Below are 19,928 nucleotides of genomic sequence, written 5' to 3' on the forward strand. Positions count from 1 at the left end.
TATCATAGGACTGCTATACATGTTTTAGAACAGTAGTATTGTGATTTCATATACTCTTGTTATAATCATTCCTATTGACGCTTCTGTCCTTGGACATCGAAGGGAATAGTATGGAATGTTCTCTGAAGGTGCCTATCGACACTTTCCTGGGTTATTGGATGACATACATAGGGTGCTCAAAACCGGTAACCAATTCGTGAGAGGAAATAAACCATGCTACGGATACCCAAAAGGGGCCATTTATTGGTAGGGTTGCAAATAACTAGACTTGGGCTCACGGGCACTCGAGATCAGTGAGTCATATCTGTGAGAGGACGTGAGAGATTCCTGTCTCTTGTTAGTGGATGACCAATAGGGTTGGTGAGTCCGATGGGTAATATCCGTGACTCTAGTGTGAAGGATACCAGAAAGGATCCTGGGATGGGAGGAATGGAAGTATCTAGATCTGACTTGATACGACTGAGTAGATGACTTGCATTGGGCTAGGTTTTACCTTGACATGCGCCAATACTTAGACCAAATGGTGATGTGAGAGAGCGGTGACCAAAACCTCAGCCATGGATTTCCCGAGAGGGATGTAGGACCCAGTTCCCCCCGGTATTAAGTGACTGAGACTTACCTAAAGAAGTATGGTGCTGTGACTTAAAGCATGTCTACCCTAGAGACCAGCATTCATAGAGTTAGAATCATACTTGCCTCATGTGTTTCAAATCATATTGCATCATGTTATGATTTGTACTTATACGGTTATAAATTATGGAATAACTGCTTTGCTGAGTTCTTTTGAACTCATTCCTTTTGTGCAAATGTTTGTTAGATTATCCCGTAGGTGTTGAAGACTTCGATGGTGCAACCTACGAGACGGACTTTGATTCCACATACGGACTATGATTCTTTAGGTTTTGCATTGGAAAGGCATGAATTGGCTAGGGGACTAATAGGAATTGGGTTATAATCATATGCTAGCAATAAACATAGACATGGCACACTATATACCTCAGTTTAGGACAAGAATGCATGAAGTTAAGAAGAGAATCAAAGGAATGCATATGCAAGGCTTGAAATGAGAGCATAGCATCAATGGACATGGGAGAGGATCATAGGTTAAGCAAGAGTGAACACTTGGAGTGATGGTTGTAAGGTTGCAGCATCAACTCCAAGGTTTCAACGGCAAGAAAAGGAATAGAAAAGAATAGAATAGAGAGTGAGAGTGATGAGTTATACCTTGTAGTTGGTGATGGAGACAAAGAACAATGATTTGGGTGGAATCTTCTTCACCAATGTCATGGAGGAGCTTCGGGGAACCTTCTCCACATTCTCATGTGTGGTAATGATTAGAATAGGGCTCAAAACACGAGGCTAGCATAAATAGGGCAGGGAATATTCCAAAGGAATCATTAACTTGAGTCTGGGAAGCTTTGGTCGATGCTCTTGGTCGATGGCATCGACCAAGGAGGATCAACCAAAGACAGTTCAGCAAAAAAATCAGAAATAGTTCAACAACTTTGGAGAGGTATTCGGAGGGCTATACAGGGTCAAATTGAGTGGGTTTTCTTCTACAAGTCAATCAAAAAGTCTAGTTTTGGGAAATACCTTCAGATTGTGCACGGGAGTCCATTAGGTACTTTAACTAATTCACTCTTCTTCGATGCGCAGATTCTCACTAAACACCGACAATGTGCTCAAGTATGGGGTATCATCGTCAATGTCAATGGGCTCGGACTCCGACTCAAATTTAAAAATCAAAAGGGTCCACAAGTCTCTTCTACCACCGCTTCGGGTCTTTGGACCTATAAACAACAATGCATCCGGGTCAAGGTCTGGGTTAGGATAGGGCTGTATTTTACATTCTCCCCCCCTTAAAATAAATTTAATCCTCGAAATTGAAAGCGTACCTGTGCTTCCAAAAAGATTAGGAAACTTATCCTTCATGTCTTCTTCTTTCTCCCATGAAGCTTCTTCTGGGGTGTGGTTTTTCCACCGAATCTTCACCAAAGGGATGGTGTGATTCCGCAATTGCTTGTCCTTTTTGTCTAGGATCTCGGCTGGTCCTTCATCGTAAGAAAGATCGGCACTAAGTCCTTCGGGTGCTTGCTGTAGTATGTGTTCCGAGTTCTCTATGTACTTTCGAAGCATCGAAACATGAAACACATTATGAACTCTAGAAAGAGATGGGGCAAAGGTCAAACGATATGCTATAGGTCCAACCTTTTCCAAAATCTCTTAAGGTCCAATGAAGTGAGGGCTAAGCTTTCCTTTCACATTGAATCTCGTCACCCCTTTCATAGGTGATACTTTGAGAAAAACTTTCTCTCCAATTGAAAATTCGAAATCGGTTCTTGTCTTGTCGGCATAAGATTTCTGTCTAGACTGCGCAGACTTGATCCTTTCTCTAATAATGTCAACCATCGCACTTGTAGCTTCAATCATTTCTGGACCCAAGACTCTTCTTTTACAGGTCTCAGTCCAATACAAAGGCGTCCTACAAGTTTTACCATACAAAGCTTTAAATGGAGCCATGCCTATTGTTGCTTGATAACTGTTGTTATAGGCAAACTCAACCAAAGCTAAGTGTTTATCCCAATTTCCACCCATATCCACCACACAAGATCTAAGCATATCTTCCAATATTTGAATTGTCCGCACAGATTGTCAATCGACTTGTGGATGATGTGCTATACTCAGATTCAATTGGATTCCCAAGGCTTTTTGTAAACAATTCCAAAACCTTGAGGTGAACCTAGGATCACGATAAGAAACAATACTCACAGGCACTCCATGCAGACGAACCACATTGTCCACATAAAGCCTAGCTAGCTTATCCAAAGTGTAAGTGATCTTCATAGGGATAAAATGGGCTGATTTCATCAACCTATCAACAATCACCCACCAGTGTCATTTCCTTTACTTGTCCGAGGCAAGCTTGTCACATCCCGCCCTAAATCCACCAAGGGGGTACCCTATCTGGATTACCCGGGGAATGAATCACGGTCCCGCCGATCAAGTTTAGGAACAATCATAGCCACTTAGCACAATAATATAATCAAAAGCAAGAATAATTCCTTGTATTCAAATAATTTAATAATAAAAGTCTAGAAAAGATCTCAGAAGGTTTTACAAATAATATCAGAGTGCTGAAATGATACAAATAGGACAAATAGTCAAAGTGTGAAAAGGAGGGAGGAAACCCATCCTATAATAATAGCGGAAGGTAGATCGACTAAAATTAAAGGTTACAACCGGTTCCCAACATGACAAGGGAACAGACTAAACTACGGTCTCAACAAATTAACAAAAAGGTTAAAAAGAAAATGGGACGATATCCCAACACTAGCACACAAGTGCAAAGGCCGAACCGCTCCAGATAAGTCCCAATCTCGGATTACTAGTCTTTATCAACGTGTACACCGTGACTAGTGGGGTACGGGTCATCAACTTGGTCTTCAGAGTGTTGACCATTATAGTCAATAGTGGTGGTACCTGCAGTAGAGTCTAACAAAAATGTTGCAAAAAGGAGTGAGTTCAAAAGAACTCGGCAATGCAGGTTACTCCATAATTACATAGATACATGATACAAAACATAGCATGATGCAATATGATATGAAACACATGATGCAATTATGATTCTAACTCTATGTATACTAGTCTCTATGGTAGACATGCTTTAAGTCATAGCACCATACTTCTTTGGGTTGTCAGTCACTCCCCCTCAATCATACAAGATATCTTGGGTCTGCCAGGGAGGTTAGGTAAAGTCATCTCAAAAACCATGGTAGGGGAATCGGTCACCACTCTCTCACATCACCGTTTGGTATAAGTACTGGCGCATGTCACAGTAAAGCCTAGCCCAATGCAAGTCATCTACTCAGTCGTATCAAGTCAAATCCAGATACGTCCATTCCTCGCCCCCGACGATCCTTTCCAGTATCCTTCACACTAGAGTCAGCGTAATCCCGGATTACGGACTCATCAACCCTATTGGTCATCCAAAAATAGTAAACAGGAAGCTCTCACGTCCTCTCACGGGTTGGTTACCGGTCTTTAGCGCCCGTGAGCAAAAGTCTAGCTATTTGCAACCGTACCAATAAATGGCCCCTTTCGGGTATCCGTAGCATGGTTTATGTCCCCTACCGGATTGGTTACCGGCCTAGAGCACCCATCAAACCATACACTACCACGGGTCGTTTGGTCTCAATGCCCTTCCGATTTGGGTCTGATACGACAGGGACATCCTAGCCATACATCTAGACAAGTCTTATATATGTCATCCAATAATTCGGAAAAGCGTCGATGGGCATCTTCGGAGAACAGCCCATACTATTACCTCTGATGTCCAAGGACAGAAATGTCAATAGGACATTCCCCAATCCCAAATCATACCTATTCAATCACATTCTCAATTCCATCATATAGAAAGATACATACCATGACATGATCAGTTACATATAAATTTATTAAGAATACATAATCATGATAACAAAAGAATATGTAAACATGGCACTACTATACTTGAAATACTTATAACAGTCATATACTGTAGGAAATACGATAAAGAAGGTAAATCTACTAAGTCTCTAACATAGAAGCAAGAATCACACAATCTATGTAGTTATGGTAACAACCGTCCTTACCTTAAGTCGCGATGATGATAATCCAACAATCTCAAAAGAATGATCCAAAGATGGTAATAAGACCCTATACAAACATAAATGAAAGGTTAGAAAAGAAATCGGGAAAATCGGAGGTCGAACGGGTCAAAACGGAGCAAGGTTGCTGTCAACAAAAAGTTTGGTCAATGGTCTTGGTCGATGGCATCGACCAAAGAGGATCGACCAAAATTGTCTTTGGGGCTGCATAATGGGTTTTGGAGATTTTGGTTCGAAATGGGTCTTCCGGGGCTCGGATCGATCCGAAACTTGAAGGGAATGCTAGGAACAGTAGTAGGAGATTATGTAGTAAGAATTAACATTATCCAATGGTCAAATTGAAAACCCCCAAATTGAGGTCCTAGATTCAAACTTGCAAGAATGATGTTCTTCAATGAAATCAATTGGAATTGCAAGAGAACTTAGGAATTTAATCAATAGAATGATGAACAACAGAATATAGACAATTACTAACATATAATCATACCTAATAGAAAGAGAAAATCAGATTAAGAGATGAATTCATGTTGTAATGAAGAGGAAAATCAAAATAAGAAAGCAAGAACATCATGTATGAGAATCATAGCATGGAAAGGATAAAGAGAGGTTTAATCAAAGCAAAAGAACTTGTAGAAGAGGTGGTTGCAAGGTTGCAGCACCTTCTCCACGAACTCAATAGCAAGAACAAGATGAGGTAGAAGTAGATTAGAGAGAGAGTGAGAGATTACATACCTTGGAGAAGAGATTAGAGAAGAAAGACAATGATTTTTTAGAAGATCATCACCCAAGCCAAGGAGGAGCCTAAGAGGAGCTTTCCCACGTTCTCAGATGTTGAAATGAGTGAAATATGGTTTTAGGTTCGAGGTTTCACTTAAATAGATGAAGGAATATCCAAAAAGCATATTTTTCTCGAATCTGGGTAACTTTGGTCGATGGTCCTTGGTTGATGGCATCGACCAACGAGCATCGACTAAAACAGGTAACAGGTTTCAGTAGAAAATCCAGAAATAGTTCAGCAACTTCGAACAAGGATTCATAGGGCTATACAAAGTAAAATTGAGTGAGGTTTTCTCCTACAAGTCAATAAAGAAGTCTAGTTTCCATAAATACCTTTGGATAAAGCATGGGAGTTCATTAGATTCACCAAATAAGCTCACCTTCTTCGATGCGCAAGCAGGATTTGCCAGACATAGTTTAGCAACTTCGGACAAGGATTTGGAGGGCTATATGGGATCAAATTGAGTGGGGTTTTCTCCTACAAGTCCATTAAGAAGTCTAGTTTCGGGAAGTATATTCGGATTGAGCACAGGAGTTCATTTGGTATTTCAACTAATTCACCCCTCTTCAGTGTGCAGATTCGAAGTTAACACTAACAATGCTCTCAAGTGAGGGTCATCATCGTCAATGTCCATGGGCTTGGGCTCCGACACCAAATCATCAACCAAAAGGGTCCACAAGTCTCTTTCCTCCCACTTTGGGTCTTCGGACCTACAAACATAACAGATTCTGGACCGGGTCAAGGTTAGGATAAGGCAAGATATTACAGGTCTACCATAAGGGAAAGGTTTGGCATGACTTCTTAAGGATTTCAAAGATAATAACACTGAAATCAAGGTCCAACTTTAAGGTCTAATATCAAACAAGTCTTTCTTTATCCCAAAACAAATAGGGTGCTCTGGTTAGGTTTGGGCTGGATGTCACAAAGCTAGTCACGAAGTCCATGGAGATATCTTCCCACTTCCAACTAGGAATAGGAAGGGGCTGAAGCAATCCAAACGGAGGTTGACGAATGGATTTTACATGTTGACTAGTCTCACACTTGGCAACAAAATCTTCAACATCAGCTTTCAAACCATTCCACCAAAATTGTTCCCTTAAGTCCTTGTACATCTTGGTACTTCCAGTGTGTAAAGTAAAGATTGACTGGTGTGCTTCTTTCAATATTTCCTTCTTGATTTCTTCAACAGCTGGCACACAAAGTCTACCTCTAAACAATAAAGTACCATTCATAGACGTACTAAAATCAGGGTCCATTCCAGGATTCAAAGCAATCTTCTCAATCTTCTCTTTCAACTCTTGATTAGAACTCTGCAAAGCAACAATTCTATCTCTAAGGGTAGATCTTGCTGTCATAGTAGAGAGAACAAAATCCAAACCTTCAAAAACAACTTCTAAACCAAAACCCGCAATTGCATACAACAAAGGTTGACTTAAGGCATTCAAGTCCAACACTTTCTTCTGACTTTTTCTGCTAAGAGCATCAGGAACAACATTTACCTTACCCTGGTGATACCAGATGTCGCAATCATAATCAAAGACCAATTCTAACCATCTTCTTTGTCTCATGTTCAGCTCCTTTTGGGTGAAGAAGTATTTCAAACTCTTATGATCTGTGAAGATAGTGATCTTCTCACCGTACAGGTAATGTCTTCAAATCTTCAAAGTAAAGACAACGGCGGCAAGCTCTAAATCATGAGGGGGGTAGTTCAGCTCATAATTCTTCAATTGCCGAGAGGCATACGCCACTACCTTACCATGTTGCATCAACACGCAACCCACACTGATCTTGGAAGCATCAATGTAGACTATCAATCCACCGGAACTATCAGGTATGGTCAAAACCAGAGCACTTATCAATCTAACTTTCAGCTCTTCGAAATTCTTCTCGCAAGCTTCGGTGCACACAAACTTCTCTTCTTTTCTAGTTAGCTTAGTCATAGGAGCAGACAACCTAGAAAAGTTCTCAATAAACCTTCTATAGTATCCGACCAATCCAAGGAAACTTCTTATCTCAATCACGGTCTTCAGTCTTTCCCAATCAGCAACTGTTTGCACCTTCTCAGGTTCCACACGAATACCTTCGGCTGAAACAACATGGCAGAGAAATACTACCCTTGAGAGCCAAAAGTCACACTTGCTAAACTTAGCATAGAGCTTCTTTTCTCTCAACCTTTGCAATGTGAAATTTTGGTGTTTCACATGCTCTTTTTCATTCTTCGAGTAGATCAAGATGTCATCAATGAAAACGATTACAAACTTATCGAGCACATCATGAAATACTCGGTTCAAGAGATCCAAGAACACAGCAGAACGTTAGTTAAACCAAAAGGCATAACTCTAAATTCATAATGTCCATACCTTGTTCTAAACGCTGTCTTAAAGATATCACTTGACTTCACTTTCAACTGATGATATCTAGATCTCAAATCAATCTTCGAGAACACAACCGCACCTTTCAACTGATCGAAAAGATCATCAATCCGGGGCAGTGGGTATCTATTCTTGAGGGTCAACTTGTTCACCTCCTGGTAATCAATGCATAGATGCATGCTACCATCCTTCTTCTTCGCAAACAAGACTGGAGCTCCCCAAGGTGATACACTTGGCTGCACAAAACTCTCTCTAAGAGTTCATTCAGTTGTGTTTGCAACTCTTCTAACTCGGAAGGTGCCATTCTATATGTAGCTTTAGATACTGGAGCCGCTCCAGGAGTTAACTCTATGGAAAACTCAACTTCTCTATCAGGGGGCAATCCTGACAGATCATCTGGAAACACATCAGCAAATTTACAAGCAACCTTGACTTTTTCAAGTCTCTTCCCTTCTTTGACCTTGCTTCCAGGTGAAGCACTTTCCACCAAAGTGTGGACTTGCATTAAAGCGGTCAAAGTTTTCTTACTAACTCTTCCCTTTTCACCTTGGAACTCAAAAACTGAATTTCCTTCCTTTCGAAACTGAATCTTCTTCGAAGAGCACAAGATTACAACATTGTAGGATGTCAGCCAGTCAATTCCCAAGATTACATCAAAATCCTTCATATCAAACAACACTAAGTTCGCCTTCAAATTCTTTCCACAAATTAACACAGGACATTCTTCTAACACTTTATCTAGTTTAACAGCAGGCCCAACAGAGGTACTAATCGATAAACAACTAGATAAACACTAGGGTGTTAGGTTAGTCTTCAAAGCAAAAGTAGATGAGATGAACGAATGAGATGCACCCGTATCAAACAAAACAAATGCTGGAATTGAAGCAACTAACAATGTACCTGTAACAACATCTTGACAAAGATCCTATTCAACACTAGATATGCTGAATACTCTGCCAGAGGGAGGGGCAGGGGCAGGAACATGAGCACTTTTCACGATTGGAGCATAAGGTTGGACAGGTTTCTTCAGGCAAAAGCGAGCAAAATGGCATGTCTGCTTGCAAAAGAAGCAAGTAGAATCTTTCTGTCCAATAGGAGCCGCAACAGTGGGAGGTCTTTGGAATGCTGGTCTAGGATTCACCATCCCAGGCCGAGGTGGTTGCACAACTCCCGAAGGTCTAACTCCACTGGACTAACCATACTGGCCCACATGAACAGAATTGGAACTCTGGCCAAAACTCCTTGGCTGGAAGGCAGGAGCAGGTGTAGTAAATCGCCGATCAGTGCGGTCCACATAGCCAGGGTGCCTAGGCTGCCAGGGTCTCTGTACTCGAGCATTTTCCTTCTCATTCTCTTCGAGCTTCTTCGAGTTTAGCTCTAGGGAAAAGATTTTTCTAGGGTTTCTAAGGGTTCTAGGGCTGATTCAAGGCTCCAACAACACTTGCAAACCTTCTTTGATCATCTACACAAGTAAGTCCTCTTTCTTCTTCTCTTTTCTTGCAAATTTCATTTACCATTGATATGATTTTCTTCAAAACTGAATAATGTTTATTGCTAATGGTTAGCATCATGCTTAGGAATGTTTAGAAACATGTTCCCATTAGTTTCCAAACAAATCCAAGTTTAAATCACAAGATTGCACACACTTTGGTTCCAAAATCACTATTCATCTTGCCAAATTTCCAACTTTGCAAACATTTGCCCCATTTTCAAACCAAATTAAATTTGGACACGAAACAAATTTCTACATGACTGATTCACTATGGGGAAAGTGTTCCCACTCTCCATTCGGTCAAATTCCAATTTTTAAAAATTTACAAACGCAAGCCCAAAGAGGATTTTTCTCTTTCCTACTTGCTGAATTTTCACTTTCAAAATGCCAAAATGATAGATTTTCACCAAACGAAGCATCCCAGCATGTTTATCCAAGTCTTATGCATATGCTAGTATGTTCGAAACACAATTTTGCCAAAACCAAAAGTTTTTAAAATATATGAAAATGCCCTTCATCTATCAAATACACACAAGGACTAATCCAAATGGAATTTCCTCTTTGTTTCAACAGATTCACTATGCCTAGAGGAGGGCGGCGAGCTGATAGGGGTCGAGGACATGTTCCATGGCCAGAGGTTGCAGACGAGGATCATTTCACCACTCCTATGGCCGATTTTCTATATGAGTATTATTTCCACGACATACCGATCGAGCACGGCTGGTTGGTTGTCTTGGATGACTTAGAGGCATTCCGCAACGAGAGAGGCTGGAGGCTATGGATTGGCTACACTTGCACACTACGGCATATCTGGTCTATCCATATCTTGTCAAGTACTTCTATAGTAACTTGACCTACCGTTTCGAGGATGACCCACAAGATGGTTCTAGAATCGTCATGGACTCTATGGTTGGGGGTACGGAGATCAGTTTCACTACTAGGACACTGACTCGCATCTTGGATGTCCCAAATGTATCGGATTCCCGCTGGCGCAAACATCACTGAGGCTCTTCTTCCACACGAGTCTCATGAGGTATGCATGACTCTATGGGATGACATTGACTGTTATATGCCCCGGAGCGGCACTACAATGCGTCCTTCAGCTTGGGTTATCGCTCGCATCATCAGGCGAAACATTATCCCGAAGGCAGGGCACCACAACAAGGTGTCAGTGATGGAGGATTGGTCATCTACAACATGTACGTTGGAGTGTAGATAGACTTAGCCTACATCATGCAGAACGTCGTGATAGATTGAGTTGAGCTTCTTGGGGCTAGGAACTTGGCTTTTGGTCGACCCTTGACATGCATTTTCAAGCACTTCGATGTGGACTTTGAGGATACACCAGTGATTCAGGGCCGAGATATAGGTGAGGACATCGGTTCATGGTTGATCGGAAAGATGGGGCTCCGCAATGCAGCTAGATCAGAGGATGAGGATACTGATGATGATGATGATGGTGATGAGCATGGAGATGATGATGATCATGACGGAGTTCTAGTTCAGGGTGAGGATGACATTGATGATCAGGGAGATGAGGATCGGACTCAGGATGAGGTTTCGAGACACGAGGAGATTCCCACTCCGCAATTCTTCGAGGTTGGAGATCCATCTCACGACTTCTGTGGTTCCAGGTGTGGCTTCTCATCAGTCATCGATTCATTGCATACTTGAGAGGATTGAGGCTCGTCAGGAGGCTATAGAGGCTAGACAAAGGAGGATAGATTCCTACATGTGCACCCTAGGTGAGCGGTTTGCACGATTGGAGGAGGAGTTTAGATCTAGGAGGGATCAGACAGATCGTCGGTGTAACATCCCGCCCTAAATCCACCAAGGGGGTACCCTATCTGGATTACCCGGGGGAGTGAATTATGGTCCCGCCGATCAAGTTTAGGAATGATCATAGCCACTTAGCACAATAATATAATCAAAAGCAAGAACAAATCTTTGTATTCAATTACATTAATAATAAAAGTCAATAAAGGACCTCAGAAGGATCACAAAAGAACATCAGAGAGCGGGAAAGATACCAATAAAATAAATAATCAAAATGTGGAATGAGGCGGAAACCCATTCTACAATAACAACGGAAGGTAGATCGAGATAAAGTACAGGTTACAACCAGTTCTCAAAAGAAGGGAAAGAAAAGATACGCAACTAAGTTACAGTTTCTTCTAACTTATACAATGTTTCCTCAATAACAAAATCATAAGAAACTAGACCAGGCCGAATCTGCTCCTGACAAATATCAGTCTCGTACTGATAGTCTTCACCAATGTAATCACCAAATCAGTAGTGTAAGAGTTATCAATTTGGTCTTCATAGTGTTGACCATCATAGTCAACAGTAGTAATACCTGCAAAAAGTCTAACAGAAGATATTGCAAAAAGGAGTGAGTTCAAAAGAACTCAACATGGCAGGCCATTCCATAATAACATAAATTACATGATACAGAACATAGCACGATGCAATATGATATGAGACAGATGATGCATGTATGAATCTAACTCTATGTATGCTGGTCTCTATTGGTAGACATGCTTTAAGTCATAGCATCATACTTCTTTGGGTCGTCAGTCACTCCCCCTCAACCAATTCCATATCTTGGGACTGTCGTGGTAATTGGGTAAAGTCCTCTCAAACCATGGTAGGGGTTCGGTCACAACTCTCTCACATCACCATTTGGTATAAGTATTGGCGCATGTTAAGGTAAAGCCTAGCCCAATGCAAGTCATCTACTCAGTCGTATCAACTCAGTTCTAGATACGTCCTTTCCTCGCCCTGGGCGATCCTTTCCGGTATCCTTCACACTAGAGTCAGCTTAATCCTGGATTACGGACTCATCAACCCTATTGGTCATCCAAAAATAGTAAACGGGAAGCTCTCACGTCCTCTCACGGGTTGGTTACTGGTCTTGAGCGCCCGTGAACCCAAGTCTAGCTATTTGCAACCGTACCAATAAATGGCCCCTTTCGGGTATCCGCAATGCGATTTATGTCCTCTCACGGGATGGTTACTAGTCTTGAGCGCCCACAAATCCACACTACTACCATGGGTCGTTCGGTCTCAATGCCCTTCCGATTCGGGTCTGATACGACAGGGACATCCTAGCCATACATCTAGACAAGTCCTATGTATGTCATCCAATAATTCAGGAAGCGTCGATGGGCATTTTCGGAGAACATCCCATACTATTCCCTCCGATGTCCAAGGACAGAAATGTCAATAGGACATTCCCCAATCCCAAATCATACCTATTCAATCACATTCTAAATCCCATCATATTATACATAAATGACATTTCATCATATAGAAAGATACCTAACATAACATGATCAATTACATATGAATTTATTAAGAATACATAATCATGACAACAAAAGAATATGTAAACATGACACTACTATACTTGAAGTACTTATAACAGTCATATAATGTAGGAAATACGATAAAGAAGGTTAATCTACTGAGTCTCTAACATAGAAGCAAGAATCACATAATCTATGTAATTATGGTAACAACCGTCCTTACCTTAAGTCGCGATGATGATAATCCAATAATCTCAAAAGAATGATCCAAAGATGGTATTAAAACCCTAGACAAACATAAATGAAAGGTTAGAAAAGAAATCAGGAAAGTCGGAGGTCGAACGAGTCAAAACGGAGCAAGGTTGCTGTCAGCAGCAAGTTTGGTCAATGCACTTTGGTCAATGGTATCGACCAAGGAGGATTGACCAAAATTGTCTTCGGGGCTGCATAATGGGGTTTGGGGATTTTGGTCCGAAATTGGTCTTCCAAGGTTCGGATCGATCCGAAACTTGGAGGGATGATTAATAACAATGTAAGAACACTACCTAGCAAGTATTATCACAATCCAATGGTCCAAATTAAAACCCCCAAATTGAGGTCCTATGTTCTAAAGACATGAATCCTAGCATTCATGAGAAATAGATGAAATTAAAAGGGAAGCTAGAGAATAGTTGGGGAATGGGTTAGGAACAAGATTACAATCAATTGCAAGCCAGAAGTTAGGCTAATCATACTCCACATTTCAGTCTAGTATAAGAAATCAAGTTGTTAAGCAAAGAATCATGGTAACGCATATGCAAAGATCAAGATGCAAGTGAGGCATAGCAAGAATGAAGGGAAAACAAGTATAAATGGGGAGAGACATTCATGGCAAGGTGTTTGCAAGGTTGCAACACCTTGGCCATGGTCTCATCAGTAAAAAGAAGAAGAGAAGTGAGTAGAATAGAGAGCAAGAGAGAGAATCATACCTTGGAAGATGATAGTTGGAGAAGGGAGACAATGATTCTTGTAGAAGATCATCACCCAAGCCAAGGAGGAGCCTAAGAGGAGCCTTCCCACCTTCTCAGGTGTTGAAATGAGTAAAATATGGTTCTAGGTTCGAGGTTTCACTTAAATAGAGGAAGGAATGTCCAAAAAGCATATTTTTCTCGAATCTGGGCAACTTTGGTCGATGCACTTTGGTTGATGGCATCGACCAAAGAGGATTGACCAAAACAGGTTTCGGCAGAAAATCCAGAAATAGTTCACCAACTTCGGATAGGGATTTAGAGGGCTATATGGAGTCAAATTGAGTGAGATTTTCTTCTACAAGTCAATAAAGAAGTCTAGTTTCGGGAAATACTTTCGGATTGAGCACCGGATTTTATTAGGTATTTCAACTAATTCACCCCTCTTCGGTGCGCAGATTCAAAACTAACACTGACAATGCTCTCAAGTGAGGGGCATCATCATCAATGTCCATGGGCTTGGGCTCCAACACCAAATCATCAACCAAAAGGGTCCACAAGTCTCTTTTCCCCCCACTTCAGGTCTTCGGACCTACAAACATAACAGATTCCGGGCCGGGTCAAGGTTAGGATAAGGCCGGATATTACAGATCTACCCTAAGGGAAAGGTCTGGCAAGTATGATCATGGCTTCTTGAAGACTTCGCAAGGATCATAGAAAAGATCAATATGAAGATCATAAAACCTTAAGAATGACAGGAGATTGTAGACGAGATGGTTGCAAGGATGCAGCATCTTCTTCTAAATCTCAATCACAAAGAATAAAACATAGTAAGAGTAGATCAATACAACACAAGAGATATTACTAACCTTTGATTGAGGAACAGGAGATGAAAAGCTTGAAGTCTTGAAACAATTAGAAAGAATAACAAATCATGAAGATCACACTTGATTTCTCTTTGAAATCATCATGTGGAGAGTTCACAAGGTTATAGGGTGTATGGAGATCCACTCTAGAACAACAGGGATAGAAGAATCAGTCATGGGAATGACTTAAGATCACTCGCCTTTCAAAGGGAATAGAAGGCACAAGAAGAAATCGTAGGGAAAATAGATCAGCTTCGGGGTAAACTTCTACTAAATGAAACTAGGCAACTCATACGATAGAGAATAAATCGAACAATGTATATGGTAGGTATGCATTTGGCACAACAACAAGGTTAGGATTAGGTGGGATTTCATAGTCGGAGTCGATCACCTAGATAGATAGTACTAGGAGTTTCCTTTTATGCTTTCTTAGATGTATTTCCTTTCAGACTTGTAAAAATTTCTTATGTGATTAATGAATCTTAGCTGTTTTGCTTATGTTATTGTGTCTTATTCAACAATCGATTTATGCTTCATTAATTAGGTTGCTAGTCTAGGTTATCTATTAATCACTTCTAAGAGCACTTGAGTCACTTTTGGATCTGTGACTCGGAATGTTCCATTATGGTTTCTGTGGTTGGGGTCCCACTTGATCTTGGGCTCTGATACCAATCTGTCACATCCACTCAGTAGGTAACATACCTGGCATACCCGGGTATGTGATACATAGTCCAAGGATCAAGCATTGAGGGACCATGCCTCCCACATACGCGATAACACAATCATGAACAATGATAATCAAGGTAAAAGCAATAAATAACAGATATCATGAATAAGATACGAACAGGTAATTAGAGTGCGGAAATAAATGATACCAAGTGTATAAGTATAATCAAAAGAAAGAGAAAATGAGTGGAGTCACTCTCTCAGTGGCAGCGGAAAAGTAGCACGAAATCAAGTTAAGTTACAATCCAACATCTAAGGAGTAACTTAGTGAAAGTTAATTACATATCCCAGTGTTTAACAAAACCCAGGGGGTGGGGTACTAAGCAAGGTTTCCTCTACTCTAATAAGCACATCCTCATAAGTGTGGACGAAGAAAGCCCAACACGGCCGCTCCCTCACCACTGTGGGGCTAACCCTGGTACGCAGTGTAATCCTCCTCGGCACCATAACCCTGATCTTCATGGTAGCTACCACCCGGAGGGCAGTATGTGGAATCATAGTCTGTCTCGTAGGTTGCACCATCGAAGTCTTCAACACCTGCAGGATAATCTAACAAACATTTGCACAAAAGGAATGAGTTCAAAAGAAATCAGCAAGGCAGTTATTTCCATAATTCATAAACATATACGTACAAATCATAACATGATGCACTATGATATGAAACACATGATGCAAGTATGATTCTAACTCTATGAATGCCGGTCTCTATGGTAGACATGCTTTAAGTCATAGCACCATACATTTTTGGGTAAGTCTCAGTCACTCAATACCGGGGGGAATTGGGTTTTGCATCCCTCTCGGACAATCCATGGCTGGGGTTTCGGTCACCACTCTCTCACGTCACAATTTGGTGTAAGAATTGGTGCATGTCAAGGCAAAGCCTAGCCCAATGCAAGTCATCTACTCAGTCGTATCAAGTTAGATGCGGATACTTCCATTCCTCCCATCCTGGGATCCTTTCCAGTATCCTTCACACTAGAGTCATGGATATTACCCACTGGACTTACCAACCCTATTGGTCATCCACAAATAGTAGACGGGAAGCTCTCACGACCTCTCACGGATATGACTCACCGGTCTCGAGTGCCCGTGAGCCCAAGTCTAGCTATTTGCAACCCTACCAATAAATGACCCCTTTCGGGTATCTGTAGCATGGTTTATGTCCTCTCACGGGTTGGTTACCGGTCTTGAGCACCCATCAAACCATACACTACCACGGGTCGTTTGGTCTCAATGCCCTTCCGATTCGGGTCTGACACGACAAGCACGTCCTAGCCACACAACTAGACAATCCTATATATGTCATCCAATAACCCGGGAAAGTGTCGATAGGCACCTTCGAATAACATCCCATACTATTCCCTCCGATGCCCAAGGATAGAAGCGTCACTAGGACACTCCCCGATCCCAAGTTATACCTAAGTAATCACATGCTCAAGTCCATCATACCATAAACAAATGATACATCATCATAACAGAAGTTAAGTCATAACATCGATATGATTCATCATATATATAAACAACAAGAATAACTAATCATTATAACAATAGTATTTGAAATCACAATACTACTGTTCTAAGATATGTATAGCAGTCCTATAATATTCAAAAGCAAATAAGAGACTATGTTCACTAAGTTATGAACATCAAGACATAAGCACATAGCCTATGTATTTATGGCGATAATCATCCTTTCCTTAAGTTGAGTTGATGATGATCAAAGAATCACAAAAGAATGATCCAATAATAGTGTTAAGACCTTAAACAAACATAAATGAAAGATTATAGAAGAAATCGGGAAAATCGGAGGTCGAACGAGTTAAAACTGGGTGAAGTTGCAGTCAGCAACATGTTTGGTCGATGCTCTTGGTCGATGGCATCGACCAAAGAGGATCGACCAAGACAGTCTCGGGGCTGCATAGTGGAATTTGGGATTTTGGTCTTAAATAGGTCTTCCGAGGCTCGGATTGATCCGGAACTAGGAGGGATGTTTAAGAAAAATATAAGAACACTATTAATCAAGGATTAACACAATCTAAAGGTCTAAATAGAAAGCCCCAAATTGGACTGCTAAGTTCTATAGACAAGAATCATAGCATGGATTGAAATCAATTGCATTTGCATTAGAAAGGCATGAATTGACTAGGGGACTAATAGGAATTGGGTTAGAATCATATGCTTGCAATAAACATAGACATAGCACACTATATACCTCAGTTTAGGACAAGAATGCATGAAGTTAAGAAGAGAATCAACGGAATGCATATACAATGCTTGAAATGAGAGCATAGCATCAATGTACATGGGAGAGGATCATAGGTTAAGCAAGAGTGAACACTTGGAGTGATGGTTGCAAGGTTGCAGCATCAACTCCAAGGTTTCAACAGCAAGAAAAGTAATAGAAAATAATAGAATAGAGAGTGAGAGTGATGAGTCATACCTTGTAGTTGGTGATGGAGACAAAGAACAATGATTGGCAATGATTTGGGTGGAATCTTCTTCACCAATGTCAAGGAGGAGCTTTGGAGAACCTTCTCCACGTTCTCAGGTGTGGTAATAATTAGAATAGGGCTCAAAACACGAGGCTAGCATAAATAGGTTAGGGAATATTCCAAAGGAATCATTAACTCGAGTCTGGGAAGCTTTGGTCGATGGCATCGACCAAGGAGGATCGACCAAAGACAGTTCAGCAAAAAAATCAGAAATAGTTCTGCAACTTTGGACAGGGATTCGGAGGGCTATACAGGGTAAAATTAAGTGGGGTTTTCTTCTACAAGTGAATCAAGAAGTCTAGTTTCAGGAAATACCTTCAGATTGTGCACGGGAGTCCATTAGGTACTTCAACAAATTCACTCTTCTTCGATGTGCAGATTCTCACTAAACATTGACAATGTACTCAAGTAATGGGTATCATCGTCAATGTCCATGGGTTCGGACTCCGACTCAAAATTATCAATCAAAAGGGTCCACAAGTCTCTTCTACCACTGCTTCAGGTCTTCAGACCTACAAACAACAATGGATCCGGGTCAGGGTCAAGGTTAGGACAGGTCTGGATTTTACACTAAGCATCAATGATGATCAATGGAATAGTAATCCAATCAAATCATAAAATGGGCTTTTACCAAAATCAGTCCATGAATTTTATGGAAAGACTAGAGAGAATGGGAATTCACTCTAGGAAAGAGAGAGTAGTAAATCATGATCAAAAGCTATCATAAGAATGTATTTAATAAGAAGTGATAAGCATGCATTTACCATTATTTATTTTATTTAATTCCCCATACTTATTTAATTAAAGAGAGCTAATTGAGTATTTTTGTGTATTTTTCAGGAATAAGGTGATTTTGGTTATTAGAGATAATATGGAGTAAAGTTGACAAATATATTAGATATTTTTTTTTTTTTCATTTTAACTTTTCACCTTCCACCCAACCACCAAAAAAAACATATTTATTAAATTTTTAAACAAACTGAACAAAACCAACACGGCAACCAAAACTCACTTCTTTTCTTTCCCTCCCCACCCCCCCCCCCCCCCACCCCCCTATCCCCCGCGACACCCCCCCAAATTCGCCAGAAGAAAAGTCATTTATTATATATTATATATATAATAACACCCACACGTCAACATCAATTTTTATGTACAATTTTAATAACATAAAATATTAATAGTCTGACTTTTTTTGTCTGCAAATCATTAATGCAAATTTTGAAAAAACAGCAAAAACCCTTCAATGAGTCCCATCATGTACCTTTCCCATGCAAAACATTGATTGAAAATTTTAAAAAATAATAAAATATTAATCTTGTCAAATCAATATACTATTGTTTATGTTTTGCTTTTCTTATTTTTTATAATCTTGTGGTTTAACAACTACCACGTGTGGCTCAAATATCAATTAACACTCCAACCACAAATTAAAGAATACCGAAAATGACGAGAAATACGATATTTCGCCGAAATCTCGGCGATATATGCTCTCCCCCCCCCCCCCCCCCCCTCCCCCCCCCCCCCCCCCCCCCCCCCCCCCCCCCCTCCCCTCCCCTCACCCCCGTTCTTTTCATCCTCCCTCCCTTTCTTCGTCTTTCTCGCTTCCCCTTCTTTTTTTCTCTTCTTTTTTTTTTTTTTCTTTCAACCACAAAAGAAAAAAAAGGGGGGGGAGGGAGGGTGGATGGAGAGAGAAAGAGAAAACGAACCCACCCCCAGAAGAAGGGGGGGGAGGGGGGCGGGCCCCCCCCCCCTTCTTCTCTACAAAAAAAACCCCCCCCCCCCCCCCCCCCCCCCCCCCCCCCATGTTTCATCTTTATTTTTCTTATGAACTTTGTGATAATGAGTAGCTAGTTCCTTTTTCAATTAGACATAATTTTTAGAGTAATTTTAGAGTTTTTAATTTCTAATTTTTTTTCTTTGATGATTTAACTAATCTTTTTTTCTTTTGTTTTGTTGGTAACTGCAAGAGTAGTGATTCGATAATTAGTTTAGGTTGTTATCTTTTATTTCTTAGATATAATTGTACTTAGGACATTTCAATTGTAGTTTTTACATTAGATTGGGTTGTTTAGGTTAATTTTTTAAAAATCCCCATCCCTCAGATCCCACATGTGTAACTTTTGTTCGAAAGATCATGTGGATTGCACTTCAGGTACGTCCTAGACTCTCTCTTTTCTTTTATTTATTTTCTTCTAATTTTATTTATTTAGCTTGTTTTCCGTGTGTATGCATGGTCGTCGATCCCTAAACCCTGAGTTGACCCCACTTGACTTAGAGTTAGAAGAGACTTTGGCCAACCTT

This window comes from Hakea prostrata, chromosome 2 (assembly GCF_041222555.1).
Source record: "Hakea prostrata isolate BN-2017 chromosome 2, UWA_Hpros_2, whole genome shotgun sequence".
Taxonomy (NCBI): Eukaryota; Viridiplantae; Streptophyta; class Magnoliopsida; order Proteales; family Proteaceae; genus Hakea; species Hakea prostrata.